General features: G+C 46.0%; 3 pseudogenes across 1 annotated transcript in view; 2 read left to right on the top strand and 1 right to left on the bottom strand.

Annotated features, from left to right (window-relative positions):
* Positions 1–21,134, top strand: part of LOC146486875 (uncharacterized) — a 33,828-nt pseudogene that overhangs the window by 8,040 nt on the left and 4,654 nt on the right. Inside the window, exon 3 of the transcript XR_014857893.1 lies at positions 11,202–11,280. The product of XR_014857893.1 is annotated as an uncharacterized LOC146486875 (transcript). The remainder of the gene's footprint in view (positions 1–11,201; positions 11,281–21,134) is intronic.
* On the bottom strand, positions 9,139–9,257 carry LOC146486877 (5S ribosomal RNA; annotated as a pseudogene).
* LOC146486878 (U2 spliceosomal RNA) lies at positions 10,956–11,129 on the top strand (annotated as a pseudogene).

Below are 21,134 nucleotides of genomic sequence, written 5' to 3' on the forward strand. Positions count from 1 at the left end.
CTGGCTGGGCCGATGTTGATGTGGAATTGCCTCCACAACCTTTGTTCGCTGACGTTGGGCGTCCCCATTATGGTAGTGAGTCTTCCGATATAGACCTCGATATGCACTTTCATCGATACGAAAGCCACCTTGGTGACGAAGATAAAGAAAATATGCATCCGTCCAACCTTTTGCCCGAGCGCCCCTGTACAGCCCACTTTAATCTCCCACGCAAGGACCTGCCCACCTCAGCAGTGTTCAATGACCTCAAGAACTGTGGTATCCGTGTTCCCGGTGTCTGCTGCCTGCAAGGCACACCGAATGGCCTCGTGACTGTTAGGTTTTCCTCCACGGATTATCGCTCCTTGTTTCTCAAAAAATCTGCCTACATCCCGAAGCGCTTTTCTTCCTCTCGTTCTGGCCCCTCTACGACTAAATCGCCCTTCACCTTCGTTGCTGTGTATGACCTCCCCTACGAGCTGCTGGACAGCGCCTTAAAACACTGCCTGAGTCGCTATGGCAATGTCTGTAATATTCGCCATTGTGGTTTCCAGGGCTAGGAAGGTGTCCAAAACGGACAAAAATGGAACTTCAGCAACCCATCCCCTCCTTCTTGCGTTTTGGCCGCCGCCTTGCACGTGTGAAACATGATGGTCAGGTCCTTGCCTGCCGGAAGTGCCACCTTCCCGACCATGTCGCCTGCGCATGCCCTGACGTGGTGTGTTTTAACTGCGACCAGTTAGGACACACCTACCGGGACTGCACCGGACCTACCAAGTGTAGGATTTGTAAGGAGAACGGTCACTATGCCGTAGACTGCCCACTCTCCTGGTGGCGTCGCCCTGCTTCCCACCGTGATGAGCCAGCCCAAGACCACACTGATGCTACCCCTGAGGCTCCTGACGATGTTAACCCCGCCCTGGACATCCCTGCAACTTCTCCCGCTGGTAATACCTCGCAATTTCCTGTACCTACTCCTACTGTTCCTGAACCTGGTGTTGCTTCGACTCCTGAGTCGCCACCCAGTGAGTCTTCTCCAATTACGTCTTTTTCCGCGTCTTCTCCACTGGTTTCTGCCTCCCTGGACGAGTCACAGGACTCCCAGTCCATCTTGCTTGATCCTTCTTCGACTACGCAACCATCCTCGTCTTCTGAACCGCCCGATGGGGGGCCTACACCTGTTTTGTTTTCAACCTTAATGGACTCCTCTTTTACCTCTGCCCCTGAGTCTCAGGACTCCACTACCTATTCGGACATTGCTTTAGCCGCCATGGATTTTACCGAGACGCCTGATGATCCTGTGCGTACCCATTCTTCTTCCTCGGTCAAACGTAAGCCGGCCAGGGTGGACCCTTCTCAATGCCCCCCTGCTCGGAAAGCTACTGCTCCGTATCCAGTTAGCAATCCGCAGAAAAAGTCTAGTAATCCTCCACCTTCGTGAATTTTAAATTCCTCTCTCTAAACTAGCGAGGTTTTGACCAGCGTTTTCAAGATTACCTTTTAGACCATCTCCGTTCAACCACAGACGTTTTCTGTTTACAGGAAACTCAGATTTCGGATGCGAATGTCTTTCAAGATTTTTTTGATGCTTTGCGCGGGTCCTGTTTTTGGTCACCCGCCATATAGAGAGGGACTAGTGTTGTATCCGCGTTCCCAACACTAAGTGGCACCTCCGATGGGACACACACGCGAAGAGATAGACCTGGAAAAACTACTGAACACGAAACTTCAACTCCTGTAGTTGAAACAAAGCAATGGAAAGGTGATTGTCGCCGTCGTAAATCGTTTGTTACATTATTTGTTTTGTTGGACCGTACATCCGAACAGTACATCGATGAATGACGTTTGATTATTAATTTGATTGACGTGTACCTCGTGATTTTGTATCTTTTATATCGTTTTGTATGCGTCTTAAGTTCAGTTGTGGTTTTACGGCTTTCGAGTATGTTGTAAATAACACGAGTTGAATTTCGATTAAATCGTTTTGAATGTTATTGCGTTTGCTTTTCCTTTGGATCTGTTTTACAACAAATTGGCGCCCAACGTGGGGCACTTCTAGCCCAGAGACGATGACTGCAGATCCGAAGGAAACATTGAGTCGTTTGCGATCAATGCGAGGTGGCCATCGTGGCACTGTTATGAAATTGGAAAAAGAAGTTGACGAATTGCTGAACAACGCGAGTTCATTCGATGTGAACAGACTTCAAGTAATCAACCGACAATTGGAGGGAAAGTTAACTACTCTGGACAAACATGACACAGATATACAAAATCTCTGCGATTTGGAACAACTCACCCAAGAGATCGAGGAATCCGATCATGTAACCGCACGAATCTTGGAATGCCGAGAAAGAATTCGAGTGTGGAACACTCAAGCATCACATGTTAATGGATTATCTATGGGGCAAAATCCGTCTTCTCAGCATTCTTTATCGACTACGAGCCCAGTTACCGCGAGCAAACCGAAACTTCCCAAACTTACACCTCCGAAATTCCGAGGAGAAATCACAAATTGGAACACGTTTTGGGATTCATACAATTCCGCCATTCATTCCAATGGAGCAATTTCTGATATCGACAAGTTTAACTACTTGAAATCTCTGGTCGCGGGCCCAGCTGCACGCGTCATACAAGGTTTGAATCTAATCGAAGCCAACTACAACTCAGCCGTAGAATTACTAAAGGATCGCTTTGGCAAACCTCAACAGATCATCAGCGCTCACATGGACGAACTGTTGAAGATACCGAACTGTGTTAACGACAAGCGGCATTCGCTTAGGACCGTTTACGACAAGATAAGCGTTCATACGAGAGGTTTGGCTTCATTGGGTGTTTCTTCGAAAGAATATGGCAGTCTGCTCATACCTGTGTTATGTTGAAGGTACCGACCGAAATTCGAATTCAAATCGCTAGGAATTCAAATACCGACGTTTGGAACATAGAAGATCTCATGAAGATCATCAAAACCAAATTGGAAGCGTGAGAAGCTTGTGAAGCTGTTAAAGCGAACGACAATTTCACTCGAAAGTCAGCCCCATCGAACAACGCCCCTCACAAGGTTGCGGGAACGCCCACTTCTTCAACCTTTCTTTCTAACCATGATCAAAGGTCTCAAAGTATCGAGAATTTCACTATTCGTTGTGTGTACTGTGAAGAACCGCATTACTCCGCTTCATGCAAAAGAGTCACCAATCCACAAAAGCGCAGAGAAATACTTCAAAGAAAGAACAGATGTTTTGTGTGCCTCAGCTTTGGTCATCGTGGTCATGAATGTCGATCAACGAAAACGTGCCGGAATTGCAAACAAAGACACCATCAATCAATTTGTGGAGGATTCAACACGCCGTTAAACACAGGTACTACTGTTCCAGTGATCGAAGAGAGGACACCAGACAGCTCCGAAGTAATCACTAATATAACATCTGGAAGAAATGAGACAGTAATGCCGCAAATCGCGAGAGCCTTTGCTACTAATGAAGATGGAACCAAATCGACACCAGTACGAGTTCTTTTCAATAATGGCAGTCAACGTTCCTATGTGACCAACAATTTGAAGTCGAACTTAAATTTGAAGCCCTACAAGACCGAGACGTTGCATCTGAACACTTTCGGTGAACAGCACTACCGAAAGCAAAGTTGCGACATTGTAAAACTGCGTTTACTCAAAGCCGGTCAAGAAATTGAAATCACCGCCTTGAGTTTTCCAGTGATATGTTCATCGGTGTCAAGCAAGGTTGACATCCGTAAATTTCCCCATCTCGAGTGCTTAGAATTGGCCGACGATTTCGACAACGGAGGAGGAGATTCAATCGATATACTTATTGGTGCTGATAATTATTGGAACATCGTCAAAGGCGACACTGTACGCGGCGAATCCGGCCCGATAGCTGTGAGGAGCAAGTTAGGATGGCTTCTTTCCGGTCCCGGTGGAATTCCTGCTCAATCAAACGAAGTTCTTTCGAATTTAGTAATTGCGGGTGAACATGATTTCTACGAAGTTGACAACGATCAGCTAGTGGACACTCTCAAACACTTTTGGGAGACTGAATCCATCGGCATCAAAGAGAAAATTGCAGACGAAGAATCAAGTGAAAATTCGTCTTTTAAGGATCTCCGTTACGATGGCACGCGTTATGTTGTTGGTCTACCATGGAAAACGGACAGAGATCCTATCCCGAGCGAGTATCAATTATGTTACAACCGATTAAATGAACTTCATCGCAAGTTGAAACGAGATCCCGAGCTACTAAATGAATACGATGGAATCATCAAGGAACAACTGCAAATGGGAATAATCGAAGAGGTCAAAGAAGAGAAATCAACTGAAGAGTTCAGCGAGAACGTTCATTATTTACCTCATCACGCAGTTCTTCGTCAAGACCGTGAAACCACTCAAGTTCGAATTGTATACGATGGTTCCGCGAAAACGCCTGGTAATTCCTCATTGAATGATTGTCTGCAAGTAGGACCTAACCTCATCCCTCAGTTATTTGACGTCCTTGTTAAGTTTCGTTCAAATCCGATCGCACTAACCGCTGACATCGAGAAGGCATTTCTCATGATTTCAATGAACGAATTGAGCAAGGACCTTTTACGATTCCTGTGGTTTAAGGATCCGACAGTAGTTCATCCCGACGTCGTACAATTTCGATCTTGCAGGCTGGTCTTTGGACCTAGACCCTCACCTTCAATACTTGGCTCCACCATTCGCTATCATTTGGATTTCTGCGAAAAACTGAACCCTGAACTGAGAGAAGTGATTAATCTGCTACGAGAACGTTTGTATGTTGACGACTTCCTTGGAGGAGCCGATTCTGTGAAAAGAGCCAAAGAAAGTTACCAAGAATCGAGAGAGATCATGCTTAAGGGTGGGTTCAATCTGCGAAAATGGAATTCCAACAGCAAAGAAGTACTTCAAGCCATTAATGATTCAGAGAAACCGCCTTGTGAAGAGAAGTCTACGCCAGCCGAATTTACCCAAGAAGATGAATCGTACGCCAAGGCAACGACTGGCCCGACAAGCGACAACCAAGAAACCAAGTTTGTTAAAGTTCTTGGCGTTAATTGGAACACTGAATCTGACGAATTCCTCTTCGATTTCACCGAGCTAATCAAAATTGCAAGATGTCTTCCTGTCACAAAACGATCACTGCTAAAATTGAGTGCAAAAATCTTCGACCCGCTTGGTTTGCTTAGTCCGTTCGTAATACAGATGAAGATTATGTTCCAAGAACGTTGCACTCAAAAGGTCAACTGGGACCAAGAGCTCCATGGTGAAACGCTATTGAGGTGGAATTCATTTCTGACCGAACTGGAATCATTGAACAATGTCAGGATTCCGAGATATTATTTTCAAGCAAATTTGAAACCCAGTTTGATTCAACTACATTGATTTAGCGACGCATCAAAAGGTCTGTCTGGTGTCATCCAAGACCCGAGTTGCCCCTCTGAAGCAACAGTCAATCCCTCGTCTCGAATTTCTGGGGACGTGCATTTTGGCGCGATTGATGAACACCGTTCAACGCTCTCCGCCTTAAGAAATCTAGAAATTTTTCTGGACCGACTCAAAAACCGCGCTTTGCTGGATTACGAATGAAAAACCATGGAAAATGTACGTAAATCACCGGGTCGCTGAAATTGGAACCTTGACAGCCAAAGACGAGTGGAATTATTGCCAAGGAAAATTGAATCCCGCTGACTTACCCTCATGCGGAATGACAGGAATCGAAATAGTGAACAATTCGACTTGGTGGAATGGACCTGAATTCCTTCAAATGACTGAAAGCGACTGGCCAGATGTCCAATCAACTGTGGTAGACGAAACTGCTCTGTCTGAATTGGTAAAGAACCCGCCTGAAGCCACGCACGTGTTGACATGTTCTGAAGCGAAGCAACAAGAGATAAATTTTTCCGAAATCATCAATTGTGATCATTTTAGCAACTTGGATCGCCTGCTGCGCGTCACGGCGTACGTGTTGAAGTTTGTGAATATTCTCAAGAAGTGTCGATCAAAGTACACAACCGCCAGGAAAGAGGAGGTCATTGATTTTGAGGATCACAAGGAATTGAATGCAGCGAATCTGAAACATTCAGAGACTCAGTGGTTTCGAACAGTACAAACGAATGCGTTTTCAAGTGAAATTGGTTACATACAGAAAGGACATGGTGCAAAACCCCCTAGAGTTGATCAATTTGCATTGTTTCTCGATGACAACATGATGCTCAGATGTCGTGGAAGGATCAACAACTCAAGTTTACAACCGGAAAGCAAAAATTCAATTTTGTTACCTTCGAATCACCCTTTCGTCGATTTGTTGATCCGTCGAACTCACCAGAAAGTGAAGCATAGTTCTGTCCAAACCACACTCACCATGCTCAGAGAACGTGTTTGGATTCTCCGGGGGAGACAATCAGTCAAACGTGTATTGAGACGTTGCGTTACTTGTCGAAGACTCGAAGGATTACCGTACTCAAACTGCAATGTTCCTGATTTACCGAGCGAGCGCGTCTCCGAAGACCCACCATTCACTCATACGGGAGTAGACTTTGCTGGACCTCTTTTCATTCGAGGAAATTCTACTGAAAGCGACAATGACAAGTGTTATGTATGTCTATTTACCTGCGCTTCTAGAAGAGCCGTACACCTCGAACTAACACAAAGTCTCAGCGTGGAGTCTTTCCTGTTAGCCTTTCGCCGATTTGCAAGCCGCTGTGGTCTGCCAGTAACTTTAATGTCCGATAATGGGAAAACTTTCAAAGGACCATCGAAAGAAATCGTAAAGATTGCCCGATCGAAAGAAGTCATGCGTTATCTCTCTATCAATGGTGTGAGTTGGAAGTTCATAGTCGAAAAGGCCCCGTGGTGGGGTGGATTTAGGGAGCGCCTAATTCAGAGCGTCAAGCGATGTCTGAAGAAATCAATTGGCAGGACAACCTTATCGTACGACGAGCTAAACACACTGCTTATTGAAGTGGAAACTGTGATCAATTCAAGACTGCTAACGTATGTGGAAGACGATCAAGATGGCGTGAGTTACACTCTTTCACCGTCTCACCTTGTCAATGGACGACAAGTGGCTAATACTCCCAATGATTGTCATTTCGAAATAATGAGTACGAACTCATCGTTGACACGAAGAGCAAGACATCATCACCACCTTCTCCAACAGTTCACTGGTCAATGGAGAAAAATGTATTTACTGAATTTACGAGAAAGACACTCCCAAAACTCAAGAAATCGAAAGGGAGCCGATGTCGCTCTCGGAGATGTTGTAATTCTAAAGAATGATTCAACGAACAGCATGTTTTGCAAGTTAGCTAAAGTGGAGCGTCTGCTTACTGGAAAGGATGGTATTGCTCGAGCTGCCTTAATCAAAGTTTCTAATTCAGATCGCAATCCTCGACTGTTGAAAAGAAGTGTGAAACATTTGTACCCCCTGGAAGTCAAGTCTAACGAGAGTGAAGCCGAAGAATTCGAAACAGAAGTGGCAAGCATTCCCCCTGAGTGCGCTATGCCAAACGTTAGACCTCGTCGCAATGCTGCGCTGATGGGTGAACTATTGCGAAGATTTCTTTCATAGCATGTTTTATATTCAACGATTTATTTATTGACAGTTTGGTCACTGATGTGATCCAAACCGGGGGAGTGTGTCATAAATCGTTTGTTACATTATTTGTTTTGTTGGACTGTACATCCGAACAGTACATCGATGAATGAAATTTGATTATTAATTTGATTGACGTGTACCTCGTGATTTTGTATCTTTTATATCGTTTTGGATGCGTCTCAAGTTCAGTTGTGGTTTTACGGCTTTCGAGTATGTTGTAAATAACAGGAGTTGAATTTCGATTAAATCGTTTTGAATGTTATTGCGTTTGTTTTACCTTTGGATCTCTTTTACGACAGTCGCGAAGAAGAGCATCGCAACCTTTGAGAGGCACGTAGATGCATCGGCAGCGTTGGCCAGAGAGGTGGATGAGGTTAAGGTGAAGATTGAAGCCAAAAAGCTGGGAGAGGGTGATTCGATAGAAGAGGTAGGTGAATGGAGTAGTGGAATAGATGAAAAAATTCAGGGTTTGGACATTGAAGTTGAATATCTGCGGAAATGTCTGAGTGAGGCGAGACAACATTCGCAATTAGCCGAAAAGGAGAAAGAAGATGAATTGCGAGCCATAGAAAGAGAGAAACAACTCCAATTCGAAAAGGAAATCTAGAAATGAAACTGGAGTATGAGAAGAAATCAGAAGAGTTCAAAAAGGGGAAACAACAATAGCCGAGTGGTTCGCACGCAAAGCTTCCAAAACTAATTATTACCAAGTTTGGGGAGACGTTTGAACAATGGCTTCCGTTTTGGAATAAATTTTGCGTCGAGATAGATGCAACTGATCTGCCATCAGTGACGAAATTTGCTTACTTAAAGGAACTTGTCTTACCAAAAGTACGGGCTGATATCGATGGGCTCCCATTCACCACCAAGGGATACGAAAGGGCGAAGAACATCCTTAAGAGCGAATATGGGAAGACTTCGGAAATAATTAATGCGTACGTAAACAACATCATGAGCTTACCAACCATACCGAGTGAGAACCCCAAAGAAGTCGAATTTTACAAAAAACTTTTGTACAACGTACAAAGTCTGGAGACCCTAGGCAAATTGCGTGAAGTCTCAGGGAACGTGAGGGCGGTGTTGGTCAAATTAAAGAGGATTAAGGCTGATTTGGTGCGGGGACAAGACGGGTGGCAAGAATGGGATTTTAGTCAATTATTGCGAGCAATTAAGTGTGGAAAAGAAATCAATCTAATTACCGAAGACAGCAAAAATACTAGCACACCTTTTGGAAAGAATGAAAAACATGACGGGAATTCACGTAGAAGGTCTTATCAAACCCCACAAGTTTGTGTCGTCTCCGTCATTGTTGCTTCGAATAATTTGATGTCACAAAGTGTTAATTTGATGTCATAGGCAAAATTTAAACATTCTCGCGCGCTCACGAACTCGGACCGCACATTGCGCCAGTGTTCGAGCTTTTCAATGGGTTTTTTGCGGTCTAAATGAATCGTAGGCCTTTTATGTTGTCCCTGAACTGTTTCAAGAAGGCCGTATTGATCATTCGCAAAAGGCAAAATCGTTGATTGCTCACAAAAAAACGTAAAAGGAAAGCCTAAAAAACGGGGTATTCCCAGGCGGTCACCCATCCAAGTACTAACCCCACCTGACAGGGCTTAACTTCGGTGATCGGACAAGAACCGGTGTTTTCCTTGTGGTATGGTGGTAGAGAAGAGAAAGGGGCGCAAATTTACTGCTTTATAGGGAAGGTGTCACAGGATACATCTAGCTTTTTCCCTAGAGAAGATGGTGAAAGTGACAAAGTGATCGCGTTTCGTTCTTTTGAGCGGGTAGCCATGACAACGCACGTGAAACGCGGAATCAGCTGCAAATCAGCAACGTATGTAGCGGTGGCGTGTTGAGTCTCTTCCCTGTTGGGGGTTAAAGTACAATGTCACAACCCAGTGTGCAGCTCAGAAACCAGGCCAGCTGTGCAACAGGAACTGGAAATGCGACAGTTTTCGGGCCACCATATCTCGAGGCTAGGGAACAAGAACCACCCTTTGTTCCGCGAACTTGTTCACCATCGCTTCTCGGCCTTTTGGCTAAGATCGTGAGGTCAGGAGGCTTGTGGTGCTGTGAATTGGCATTTTTTTGTTTTTTTCGTGTGGCGTATCCTAAGTACCAGCCGGGTGGGAACGGTCGTCAACACATTAATTATGGTGTTCTCATATCAGTGCCCGAATAGTTTTTTTGTTTTTTTTCCTGAAGAAGTTTACCGGGAAATCGGTTCCTCAGAAGTGTTACCACATTTGTTACAATGTCTTCCGAGCGATAAAGTGAAAGCTGTCCAGTTTCTGCGTGGTGGTATAGTACGAATTACGTTTGAGAACGAATCTGTCCGTAATGAAGTCCTTGCACGTGGTATTTCGTTCCAGGAGCTCCAGCTTCGTGTCATTTGTGCTATGTCTGATGCCCGTGTTCTATATGTCCATGATCTGCCCGTTGAAGTCCCCGATGATGTCGTCTCCTTGTTTTTGGCTTCGTATGGTGATGTTGTTAATGTTGTTCGGTCTACGTACAAAGATTTCCCTTCCGTTTGTGATGGTAACCGTGTTGTCCGTATTGTACTTAAACAAGAGGTCCCTCATTTCGTGCGTATCGCTGACTGTAACTGCCACATTTGGTATGCCCGCCAGCCTACTCAATGTGTGATCTGCCGTGAAACTGGTCATCTTGGTCTTGACTGCCCTCTGTCTGGTCGCTGTCGACGCTGTCGCCAGCCGGGACATGTGGCCAGGCAGTGCACCCAAGCTTGGGGACGCGCTGCTGCTGTTGATGGTGATAATGATGATCATAAAACCGATGATAATGATGATGTGGATGAAAATAATGTTGAAATTGCTGATGCTGTGCTTGAGTCTCAGGCTTCTGTTGTTAGGGTGCCTGAGTCTTCTCCTCAACCTAAAGTAGTTCCTTCTTCGCCTTGTGCTGTTTCTGTTGGCGTGCCTGAACCTACGAAGTCTCCTGTTTTGCCTCCTCGTGTTTCTTCTACTCCTGGGCCTTCTAAGCCCTGTGAGCCTCCCAAGGGTACACCAAGGCTGGATCGTTTGAGAAGAGTAGCTAAATCTAATTCTGATTTGCGTCGCCTTCTATGTATTGTTCGACATGTCGTCACTGCGCGTGTTTTGGGGCGGATTGCAGCTCCTATGGACTCACATGAGTTTCTCTCGTGTTTGATTCAGCTCACTAAAGCAAAACTTAGCAACGAAAAGCTACAAACTTTGTTGGATCAGTTTCCTTTTGCGTGACTTTCTGATGGATTACCCTTTGTTTAGAACTTGATCATGATTAGGTCTCTTGATTATCGTTTCTGATTTAGTATTGTATTGATTTTGTCTTTGTAATTGAATTAGGGAATGTGTAAATAAAGTTTTTACAAAAAAAAATCTGTTCTTATCAGCTTAATATCTGATACGCTGCTCATTGAGCAGCTCATATATTAAACTGATTTTTGGAACTGGGCTGTGGAAAAGAGGCTTGCCTCGTCCCAGCCATGGGTTGCCTCGATATAGCACTACCTCCGAGCGCGGCCCACTTCCCCTTGGGGAAGAAATATTCAACTAAAAACAGAACTTAAATTAAATTGAACTTTGTGTGTGTGTCTCCCCACAGGATGTATGTAGAGGTAGCACAGAAGTGACAAGTCCCGGATCTGATGGCCACTAAAAGAAAAACCACAAGGGATATAGGGGTAAGGCAATTTTTCCGTTGTCGAGGGGCGCAAAGCATTTCATACTTACCTTAATAGTGTTTTCTTCATATTCTTCATTATTGTGAGGGGCCCCTCCATTTAAAGTTTATCTATTTAATCATATTACCCGTAGTGTTAAAAGGGGACAAAGACCCTTTTAATTTAATAATTTGTAAGCATTATCATGCCTCCCTGTAATAGGAGGACTGTTATTATTAAGACGGGGAATTTTCCTTCGTCTTTAAGTGCGGCCGAAATGGTTGAATCCATCACCAGCCATCTTCAAGTTTCTCGTGTTGAGGCCGTTCAGCTTATGCCTGGCCGTCAGGCCAGGATTACTTTCAAGAATATCAAAGCGAAGACTATGTATGAGGCTTTGGGCGAAATGACCATTAAAGATGTCGTTTGTCCCGTGTATATTCCAAGATACACATCCCAGGTTATGGTGTACCTTTACCCTTTTGAGGGGGATAACCAGCGTGTTGTTAAGGCTTTGTCTCCTTTTGGTACCGTCCAGGACGTCCGTCATCAGGAGTGGTCTAATGTTGAGGGTGTTGCTATGGGCACCCAGCTTGTTAAGATCATTCGTCAACACCATATTCCTCAGTTTGTTTTTATCGACGGTTTTAAATGCAAGGTCTGGTACAAGGACCAGCCTTTGGAATGCGACATTTGCCACCAGGGCCATAAGGCCAATGTGTGTCCCTTGAAAGGGAAATGCCCCCGCTGCCATCAGGCTGGGCATTTTGTTGCGGAATGTCCCAACCCTGCTTGGAATCATGACGATCCTGCCCCGGCAGCTGCTAGTGCTGATGCCAGTGCTTCGGCTGCACCATCTTTATCTGGTCCCGGTGACACTTCTTTTGTGGTGGATCCCCCTTCTAGCATTATTATCCCTGAAAACCGTGTTGACGGTGCATCTGTTTGCTGCACCTCCTTCTTCTGACACGCTTGCCTCTGCATCTGTTTCATCTCCTGTTGATTTAAGGGATAATCAGTTGGATGAATTGTCCCCGGATTCTCAGCCTGCCAGGCAGAGTGTTCCGGCTGGTCTTAGTGTGGTTTCACCTTCCGGTGATGTCCTTGCGGGCTCTGCAGATGGTCTGTCCCCGTGTGACCCTCCTTCAGGCTAGGGAACAAGAACCACCCTTCGTTCCGCGAACTTGTTCGCCATCGCTTCTCGGCCTTTTGGCTAAGTCAAGTGGCCTGCGATTTCTTTTGGTTTTTTGGAAGGCAGTCCTAAGTACCCGCTGGGGGGGAACGGCTAAGCCTTCTCCCCCCTGTCTTTCCTGGTTATATTTTGTACGATCACGTTCTGATCATTGTGGTATGGCCACGGCTAATCCTGTCGCCCCTGATTGGGCGAGTGCCAGTGCTGCGGCCGATGTTGATATGAGTGAGAGTTCTGATTTGCCTGCCGTTCTTGCTTCGTCGCTGTTCGCTGATGTGGTTCGTCGTTCCCGCATGGATAGTGTTTCTTCTTCTTTTGCGAGTCAAGTTTCTGATGATGGAGAATTATTCGCTAACCATGATCGCATGACAGATTTCGAGCGTGAACACTACCTCCCTTTGAATATTTTACCATCTCGCCCTTGTTCGGCGTTTTTTCGCCCACCGGATAAAGAATTATCTTCTGCTGACATTTTCAAAGAGCTTCAGCAACCCTGTGAGTGCTGTTTGTTGTCTCCAGCGTAACCCGTCTGGCCTTGCGTTTATCACGTTTTCTACTAGTGCCTACCGGAAAAAGTTCCTTGATAAGTCGCCTTGGATACCTCGTAGTTCTAATAATTATGTCCCGAACACTAATCATTCTTCCTCTGATATTACTTATGTGACTGTGTATGATGCGCCCTATGAACTACCGGATTCTGCTCTTCAATATCGTCTTTGTCATTTTGGTTCTATTGTCTCTACCCATTGTAGTAAAGTTCTTGGCTTCTCTGGCGTACAAAATGGTCTTCGTGATTTGGAATGGAGCTTACGGAAAGTTAACCTTCCTTTCTTCGTTTTGAACGCTACCTGCTTCGAGTCTGGCACCTGCAGTATGTTCCTACATGCCGTAAATATAATCGTGCTGGCCATGTTGCTAAAGCGTGTCCTAACATAGTTTGCTTCAATTGTGAGGAACTTGGTCATGAATCTCATGATTGTGGCGAACCTATTGTGTGCTGTATCTGTCGTGATGCTGGTCATTACGCAATTGATTGTGGTTTTTCGTGGCATCGTCCCCCTATGTCTGCTCGGGATGCCGATGCCCCTAATGATGCCGTTTCACGCGATGTTCCACGAGATCGTCCGCGCGACCCTTCGCATGATCGTCCACACGATCCTCCGCGCGGCGGTGATCTTCCTGGTGATTCTTCTACGCCTGAACCTTCTGCTTCTTCGTCTGCCGCTGCTGAGCCTAGCTCTAATCCTGCTCCGATGGACGCCTCCGAGTCTGATCCTCCTATGCCTGAAACTACTGCGCCTTCATCTGCCCCTGAACCTAGCCCTGATCCTGCTCCGATGGACGCCTCTGAGTCTGGTTCGAATGACGTGCCCCCTGTATCTTCTTCTCCACCGCCGGATATCTCTGATTCTGCTCTGGCTCCTGCTGTTTCTGATGTCGTTCTTGCTGATCTGGTTTCCACTTCATCTGCTTCGCCTGCTGAGAGTTCCATCATTTCGCCTTCGCCTGTTGAGAGTCCAGTTATTTCTGCTTCCCCTGCGCTTTTTTCGTCGCCTGTTTCTTTTGATAATCCCGTTTTTTCTACTCCGACTCCTGTTCCTAGTGCGCATTTTCCTTCACCGACTGTCTCCGACGTCGCTTTGGCTGACCTTTCGACTCCTGTTGTGTCTTTTCCGGTACCTGTACCAGATGATCTTTGCTTGCCTCCTTCTCTTGGTTCTCCGCCCGCTTTGAATGAGTCTGTTTTGGTTCCTCGTCATCCTCCTGCGGTTCATCCTTCTCTTGCTAAGAGATCTTTGCCTCCTGTTACTAGAAAGCCTGTTAAGTTGGACTCAGTTACATCTCCCCCTTTGCGTAAGTCTACCGCCCCTTACCCTGTAAGCAACCCTCGGAAGAAGGCTTCTAATCCTCCTTCATGAACCTTAATCTTTTATCTCTAAACTCGCGTGGATTTAGTTCTCGTAAGGAGAGTTTAATTTTTGATCATTTACGTTCATCTTCTGTTGACATTTGTTGTCTTCAGGAGACTATGATCTCTGATCCTGATTTTCATCGTTAGCTCGCCTCCCGTTGGCGGGGTCCTTGTTTTTGATCCCCGTCAATTGGTAGGGGGGCTGGTTCTTTAGTGCTTGTTTCGGAATCTTTGGAGGGTAGGATCACCTCGTGGCGTAAAGATACTGATGGGAGGATTATAAGCCTTCTTATTGAGTTTCACGGTTTTAAAATTAATTTAGTTGCTATTTATGCCCCCACTTCCTTGACAGATCGGAAAACATTTTTTGAATATCTCCACGAATTTTTCCTGCCTGCCGATGGCATTATTGTGGCTGGTGATTTCAACTGTTATAAGCGCGATCTAGATAAATTTGGCGGGGTTTTTACAGCCGCCAGTTATCTGTCTGATTTCTGTACTACTTTTAATTTTGTTGATGCTTTTCGTAAGCTTAATCCGCAGTCGAGAGAGGTCTCTTGGTTTAATTCTGATTTCTCTATAGGCAGTAGGCTAGATAACTTTTTTGTTTCTCGTTATTTTGGTCCTTTTATTCAGTCTTGTAATATTTTGCCTTGTTGTTTTTCTGATCATGATTATGTTAATCTTTCACTTGTTTTGAATACTGATTTTACGCGCGGCCCGGGCTTATGGAAATTTAACAATTCTTTGTTGGATGATTCTGTTTTTTGTTCTTTAATTTCTGATCGTATTTCTGACCTCTCCGACTGTATTAACCTTTTTCCATCTGTCAAGGACTGGTGGGACTTTTTTAAGCGTTGTTTACGGTCTCAAGTGATTCCTTTTTCTAAGGACAAGCATAAATCTCTGCGCCGTGAGCGTGTTGTTGGTGCGGCTGTGCCGCGAGCGTGTTTTTCTCACAAATCGCTTGATCGCATATAAGCAACATTTGGTTCAGGGCGACAATTCCTTCGGTGAGAAAATTGCTGCTCTTGAATTCCAATTGAAAGCGCTCGCCCTTCAAGAACTTGAAGGCTCCAAAATCCGTAGTAGAGCTCAATGGTTAGAAGAAGGCGAGAAACCCACTCGTTATTTCTTTAGAGTAGAAGTAGCGAGTGCTCCTCTCACCTTCCTCGGTAAAGCGGGCTTTTGTCCTGATTTTTAGACCCTCGAGTTCTTGGTGGTCGTAGTCTAAGTTTTTCTTTTGTTTCGAGGTATTTAGTGATAAGAGCGGGATTTCTGGCCGCTTGGCGGCGAAGATATTCGATATTTTTTTCTAGTTGGTAGCGTTCGTTACGGAGAGTTTTCCTTCGAATCGCGCTGCGTTTAATAGCGATATTTTTAAAATGATGTTTAGCTTTTTCCCAATATATAAGTGGGTTAAGGTAGGTTGCTTTGCGGAGGAGCCAGTCCTCCCAGAAATTTGGAAGTTCCGTTTCAAAGATGGCATCCGTTAGAAGATCATTGTTGAAGTGCCAATAGCCGGATCCGCGAGGTTGCTGTTCGAAATCAAGGGAAATAGAAATGAGGTCATGATCGGAGTGAACAAAGGGAGCAATTAAAGCAGTAGTGATGTAGGGGCGAAGAGAGCTGCTGGTGAAAAATTTATCGATATGTGTACGAATAAGAGAGTTATTATCGCGTGTGTTATGTCCGGTCCATGTGTAGTCGCGTTTATGGGGGTTCCTGTTGCGCCAGATGTCGATGAGGTCGTGTTGGGTGACGATCGTGTGGAGACTTTTAATAGCGCTCTGTCTGGGTTCAGGATTTCCGCCAAACTTATCAATTTGGGGGTCGAAAATAGAGTTGAAATCACCCCCAATGATGTTGTCGTGGGTGGTAAGGTAAGGATCAAGGCTTAAAAAGAAGGAACGGCGGACAGTATTGGTGGTAGGGGCGTAGATGTTGGTGATACTGATTATCGATGGTGACAGTGATGTCGATAATACGGCCATGTTGATCTTGTTGGGTGTGTATGACATTATGACCTAGATTGGAATTTAGGAGAATGGCGACACCGCTTGCATTGGAAGTTCTGTGACCTAAAAAGGTGTCGCCATGCCATTCATTTTTAATAGTGTCATCGAGGTCAGGGGTCCAATGTGTTCCTGTATTAGAATGTCGTATTTGTTGCGGATGAAATGATTGAAGGCGGTTTTGCGGCGGTCCGACGAGCGCAGGCCAAGGGCGTTGATGCTAGCAATACTGCACACGAGGGAGGTCAAAAAGAGGTGAAGAAAGAATCGAGCCATGATGAATGTTAAGGGGGAGTAAGATGGGTGAAGTGAGGGTAGGGGCAGATTTACGTCTTGGTGGATTTGTTTGTACGCTGGCTCACTGCAGACAGGTTTGGTGCTGGATTATTGCGGTTGCGGCGTACAGGAAAATCTTGAGTGTTATCAGAGTCTGAGTCTGTAATATGTGGTCGTTTTTGTCCTTTGGTTGAATCTTCTTGTTTCATATTTTCGGGGGTGGTGTTGGTAGGGGGTTTTTGCGTAGAAGGTAAATCGGTTGTGATGCTGGTACAAGAAGGTTTGGTAGTAGTTGCTGTTGGTTCGGTGTGCGGTGTTTCTGGTGGGATAGAGGCAGTTGGTTCAGGTTCGGAGATGTCTTGGTTGTGGTCGGTTTCGTTAGCATCTTGTTCTGGTGGAGTACTTGGGTTCAGGGGGGGAGAGGGGGGTCGTTCGTCGCAGTCGTGTGACATGTGGCCTTTTCCATTACATGTTCTGCAAATAATTTCACGAAATCTTCGGTGAGAGTGCCCGACTTTGTGGCATTCACTAGATTAGTTGCTGATTGTTGTGGATGATCCTGCACCATTCATTGCCGATTTTGATGGAGTAGGGTATAGATGGCTTGGCGAGGATCATACGTACAAGCCAGTTTCTGTTCTCAAGGCCTGCTAGGTTGTGATCGGCTTTGTATTTGAGGCGAATAACCTCACTTTTGATTTCTCTGTATTGATTGAGTGCTTCAGTAATTTCTTCGTCGGCGTTGTAAGCACGAAGGCCCATGATGCTCACATTGGTGTAGTATCCATGTGGTAGATTACACGCCAAGTGTTGATATTTGCATGGGAAGCCGTTCTCTGTGAGATCTTCGGCTAGCTGGGAGGTAGTGGTTTCAACGAGGTATTCACCTAAAGATAGTTGCTGGAGGACGGTGAGTTTATCCGCACCAATTTCTTCGCTTATTGCATGTCTGATTTCCTTAAGGGTTGCCCCAGAAGGTAGTTTGAAAGTGATGGATCTGCTCTTCCAGTCGGCCATATTCCCGTGAAAGAAGTGGTTAAAACCACGCTTTGCTTGAAACAAGCGAGGAAAGCGGGTCTAACGTCACCGAAATAAGTTCTATTGAATCACCGAGTTGTTAGAAAACAGACAAGAGAATATTGACGTTGGGAGCGTCTTAGTATCGCTGAAAATTCGGGTCGAAACCACACCGGACGAGAACCGGTGTTTTACCTGTGATATGGTCGTAGACAGGAGAAAGAGACGCAAATTTACTGCTTTATACGGAAGGTGTCACAGGACACATCTAGCTTTTTCCCTCGAGTAGGTCGTGAAAGTGAGAAAGTCATCGCGTTTCATTCTTTTAAGCGACTAGCCCATGACAACTCGCGTGAAACGCGGAATCAGCTGCAAATCAGTAATGAAGTAAGTCACCCATGAGTGCCTCGAAACTACTTTCTGTTCACTTTCTTAGACAAATTGCCAGCGGGTAACTATTAAATGTGACTATTTGTCGCTTTCAATACTGCCAGTGCCAGTTTGCTCATAGTTCAGCAGCGTGTCGTGTCTGTTTTCTGTTGGTGGTTAAAGTACAACGTCACAAGCCAGTAGACAGCTTACAAACGGCGGCCAGCTGTGCAACAGAAGCTGGAAATGCGACAGTTTTTGGGCCACAATATCTCGAGGCTACGGAATAAGAACCACCCTTCATCCCGCAAACTTCTTCGCCATCGCTTCTCGGCCATTTGGCTAAGCCAAGTGACCTGTATCCTTGTTTTTTTTTTTAAAAGGCAGTCCTAAGTATCCGCCGGGGGGGGGGGGGGGGGGGGGAAACGGCAAAGCCTTTTCCCCCATTTGCTTTTCTTTCCTGTGTTGGCTCTTACCAGTACGATGCCGGTTCGTATGATCAGGGAAAATGATGTGTTACCATCTGCTTTGCCGAGAAATGATAATGATGCTGGCGGCGAAGCCTCCCAACACAGCCGAGTTATATGAGGATGTGTCCGATGAGGAATTTTGAGACGCCAATTCAGAGTTTATCAACAAAGTAGCCCGTTTGGAACATGAGTATTTTGATGCATTACATGTTGAAGATGTGCCCGAGAACGCTGCGTATGCAAATTCTGATGGAAAAAATACCACAAGTGTACGAGATGTCAGCTCCTTTGAACGTGATCATTTTCACCCGTCGAACGTGACGCCTGATTGGCCTTGTTCAGCCTTTTTTAAGACTGATTCCTTTATGCCGGCCCACGAGATTTTTACTGCTTTGGAGTCGGACGGTTTTCGTGCCAATCACATCCGGTGTCTTCAAAGAAAGCCAACAGGTTTTCCTTACCTTTCGCACTCAAGCCTTGCGTGATGCTTTCCTCCAGAGAAGTTCTTTTGTTGTTTCTATGCGCCCTGGCAGACGATTTGTGCCTAACAATGCTGAGCGAAGTCTTACCTTTTTAACTGTGTATGGTGCACCGTATGAATTGCCCGACCCTGCCATTATTCATCAGCTTTCTCCGTACTGTGAAGTTGCTTGGCATCGCCGCAGAACTTACCGATCTGGCAAAACCGGTGGTATCTTTAATGGCTTGCGACATTATCGTGTTCAGGTTCATCCCTGTATCCCCAGCTATTTACGGTTTGGTAAGTTCCTTGTTCGCCTGTATCAAGACCGCCAAGTTCCTACTTGTCGTAAATGTAATAGACCTGACCATAAAGCGGCTGAGTGCCGCAACATTGTTTGCTTTAACTGTGATGGCCTTGGCCATACGGCCCATCAGTGTATCAGGCCTATGTATTGCTGCATATGTAAGAGCGGACAACACCTTGCGAGGGACTGTCCGCACTCTTGGAGGCGCACCATCCAACACGTTGATCTTGATGGCGCTCGAGATGATATTGCTGAAGGAACTGGTGCCGGAGAAGGTGACCATGAAGACGCCGGGGGGGCCAATATTGATGGAGATCCGGCTGTCTATGACCCCCCCGTTCACTTTGGGCCTGACGATCCCTGGCCTGGGGAAAACTCTGCTGAATCTCTCGATGCATCTGCCGAGGCAATGAATGTTGATACCGTTACTCCCGTTGAAGATACCGCTGCTCCTGTTAGTGGTCCTGTTTCTCCCGGTGCTGCTGGTTACCCCGTGGAGGTCATTGATCCCCCAAATCCTGTGGTGTGTGCTCCTGTTGTTCCTGATTCTCCTAGTCCTGCTGGCGGTCATCCCGTAGAAGTCATTGATTCCCCGAATCCTGTGCTGTGTGCTCCTGTTGTTTCTGATTCTCCTGGTCCTGCAGGCGCTGATCTTGTGTTAAATCCGACTGGTTGGTCGGTGACCCCCGGTGACCAGACCCAGATTTCTGACCCAGTCCCGGTTCTTGATTCCCAAGGATTTTTGCAACCGTCTCCGGAGCCTGTTGGTTTGCTGCCGATGTGGCACTATCATCTGCGGATGGATCTGCGCCCGCATCGTGGGCAGATATTGTTGATCACGTGGGAGTTCCCACCGATCCTTCTACGGCGATGGCCTCAGCAATACCCATTAGAAGATCCAGTATAAGGCCGCCTTTGCCACCTCATCTCGGGCGAGTTGTGCGACAGAGGCCTGAAGAAATTGCTAATTTCGCGAACATCAAGGTGTCAGCTCGGAAGTCGACTCAGCCGTCCCGTGTTTCGGCGCCGCCGTCGCAGAAATCTGCTGCTGCGGCTCGGAGCACGCCTCTGCCCAAAGATAGTGAGGTTGTTATGGAGACTGAGGAGAGTTTAGGGAAGCGTAAAGACCCCCCCTGCTGAGCCTTTAAGGTCCTAACGATCAACTCTCACGGGTTTGATCGTAGGAAAGAATTTTTGATCTTTGATAATGCAAAATATTATCTTGTTTTGGTTCAAGAAACCATGATTTGGGATTTCTCTGAAACAGCACGCGTGTCTGACAGTGGTTAGCTAGATTTTGTGGCTGTTTTGCAGTTTCACGGCTTGAGTCCAAGATTGCCGCGCCGGCTGCGAGGCCTCTGTGAGGCACTTTTGCCAACCAAAAACACCGTCCATTTGGTTGTTGAGGACTCTATGGAGGTGGACGCTATGTCCATTGTAACTGCTCTACCAGATTTCCACGCCAAAATTGTCGTTGTCTTTCCACAGTTTGGGGGAAAGTGTTTTGACATTACCCTCCGATCTGTTGATTCGGCGACACAACTGGCAACTGCCGGTTTTGATTACCTCAACGAAGTCAAACGTTTGCGGCTCTTGGGAGCCCGGACCATTCACGTGTCCTTTTTTTTTTTGTGGAATTTCCCGACAAGGACCTGGTGTCCTTTTTAAAGCAGTATGGTCAACTGAAGACCGAAAACCTTCGCCGCCTGTACTACAGCGACGAGGGATATAGCTATATCGAACGCAGTATTCGCGTCGCAGAATTTGTATCACTCGACAGAGATCTTCCACGTAAGCTGGTGACACAGGGTCTCGAAATTTTTTTTAAATATTTGGGACAGCCTGTGTCGTGCTACC

This window comes from Pavona decussata, unplaced genomic scaffold, assembly GCF_977016875.1.
Source record: "Pavona decussata unplaced genomic scaffold, jaPavDecu1.1 SCAFFOLD_19, whole genome shotgun sequence".
In the NCBI taxonomy this organism is placed as follows: Eukaryota; Metazoa; Cnidaria; class Anthozoa; order Scleractinia; family Agariciidae; genus Pavona; species Pavona decussata.